The sequence below is a fragment of the Wyeomyia smithii genome, chromosome 1, assembly GCF_029784165.1.
Source record: "Wyeomyia smithii strain HCP4-BCI-WySm-NY-G18 chromosome 1, ASM2978416v1, whole genome shotgun sequence".
Classification (NCBI taxonomy): domain Eukaryota; kingdom Metazoa; phylum Arthropoda; class Insecta; order Diptera; family Culicidae; genus Wyeomyia; species Wyeomyia smithii.
The window spans coordinates 37,552,844-37,555,143 of NC_073694.1; the positions used below are offsets into that span (position 1 = coordinate 37,552,844).

Sequence of the window (2,300 nt, forward strand, 5' to 3'; positions counted from 1 at the left end):
ACCTTCGCCGCTACTAAGGGGATGTCAATCAGCTGTACCTACTTCGCACGCAAGAATATCCGCAAACACACCTGGCAACACCCGAGTGGTGACACTTCATTTCATTTAGACCACGTGCTAGTCGACGGTTGACACTTTTCGGGTATTATTGCTGTGAGGTCCTTCAGAGGGCCAAACATCGACTCAGGTCATTATCTTGTAGTTGCAAAAATTCGGGTGCGATTACCCAGCGTCACGAGTTCTTAAACAACAGAACGATGTGTTTTGATAACCAACGCTTATCAGCTGAATGGATAGCTGCAGAGTACCGCCATTAGTTAGGTGAGAGGATAGGAGAAATCAACGTAACTGGCAACAGCAACAGTTTATGGGAGTCTATCCATGGAACTGTGGCTACAACGGCGAAAGAGGGGATAGGTACTGGGTGAAAGAGAAACGAACCCACCACAAGAAGAAAAGGCAGTACGTGTGAAAGCTGAAGCGCAAGAAAGAATGGTGAGCCGACCTGATTTTAGGCGGTTACAATTAATTTCCATTCTCTTCCAAAGAAGGATTAAGAAAAATCCTAAATGGAAAAAACATCTTTGGAAAAACTTGTCATTAATATGCATGGACAAGATGATGAAATCATTTCTCTTGTCAATTTGTTTCAACATCGCAAGTGTTGAAACTTGAAATTCCATCCACCACTCATGTTATGAAAATATGAAAAGTGGATCATAATCAAAGAAGGTATTGTTTTGATTATGGAGGCAAAAACAATACCTCAGTTATTAAATCGAACGCAAGTTCGAATGTTTTAAGTTTATATTTACAGCAAAAAACTCCAATTCGCGGATGTTTAATCAAAACATGCAACCGAGCGGATTTACGAAAAAGTCAACAACGATTGCATCAGCCGTGCACGGGCACGTTCGCGAGGAAAGAGACGGAAGAGCGGCCCGCTCTCGTGAGAAGACGACGCCGCGGGAAAATTCGGAGTGACCGGAGTAGCGGCGAATACTTAAGCTGGGACTTCAAGGAAGTCCGACGTCGTGATAGTGATACCCCTCGTGAGGCAGGTGCCTACGTCGTTATAGATAGTCCGCGGTTCGTTTAGGTGTTAACTCTTAAGTTTTATTCCGCGAGGCAGAAGTGATGCCCGTTGTTTAAGTTTCGGTTTAGTGTTTAAGTGATTTAATATTTTTTCAACTTAACTGATAGATTAAAAGTAATTAAAATCGAGCAGATGTAGTGCAGTTAATCAAAGGACATATCACATCCAGCAGTAATAGTGTCTAACCACTCGGTACGTATTCCGCTTCATTGGTGACAGCGCAAAAGAGCCTGAAAAGATAGGCTCAGGTGCGCCGTTTTCTGGCTGGGCCAGTAGTGAAAAAGTAGAAAAAACTTACGTGCTTAAGTGACTTTGACGTATCGAAAAAACAGACCCAAATCAACGAAAGTGAATGCCACGAAACGTGCAAGTCCAATATTTCTAAGGGCTCCTCCTCGAAGATGGTCGAAACCTAAAAGAACAAATAAAAAGGATTAGAAGAAGAAACAGTGAAAGTGTTAGAGGAACAATAATAACAATCCGAGATCGACTGTTGACCAGTGTTACGCGAATTCAAGTTTTCGAAATCCAATCGCAATAGATCCCACGGACAGGGAGCAGCTCACAGGGCACTGGAACCAGCAACAGGATTCAACCTACAAAAAAAATGAAAATAAGGTAAGATCAACCCAAGTGGTAACCAGCACAAATAAATTAACCTCCCGCTTTAAGGCCCTAGTTGGAAGACCCTAATTCTATTCTTGGTTCACAATCATAGAAAAATACAATTACTTACCCATCCAACCTCACCGCCATAGCGGACTGTTCACCACACTATTCTGGCACAGAATATTCCACTTTCTGGCACAGAATATTCCACTACTACGACACTACATTCTAATCCGTGGCTAGTCACACGCCACTAAGATAACCTCAGAATTTTTTTTTAATTTAATGAACAAATCAAACTAAAAAAACCAGGGGTACCGACCCGTACTGCCCATACCGAAACAAATTAAGAATGACGACAATCAATAATGCATAATTGCATTTCTATTAGTCGATTGACACGGTTTCACACATACCAGTGAATCAAGTCCATCGAAAATTTTCCAATTGGAATGGAAACCTAAAAATATATCAACTCACAGTGGGTCAAACACGTGAGTTGATCACATAAAATAACATCAATAAAATACCTTTTCATTCGAGTTCCTCACAACTGGACTCAAAGTAAACAGCGAAACCAAAGATCAGAGGATCT

At 41.5% G+C, this 2,300-nt stretch overlaps 1 long non-coding RNA gene across 1 annotated transcript; it reads right to left on the reverse strand.

The window, feature by feature from the left end:
• Positions 1–537: 537 nt before the first annotated feature.
• LOC129722439 (uncharacterized) lies at positions 538–2,074 on the reverse strand. Its single transcript, XR_008727602.1, has 3 exons — positions 1,833–2,074; positions 1,395–1,692; positions 538–1,326 (listed from the first exon to the last, which is right to left on the reverse strand). It is a non-coding gene; the product is annotated as an uncharacterized LOC129722439 (long non-coding RNA).
• Between the last annotated feature and the right edge of the window lie 226 nt (positions 2,075–2,300).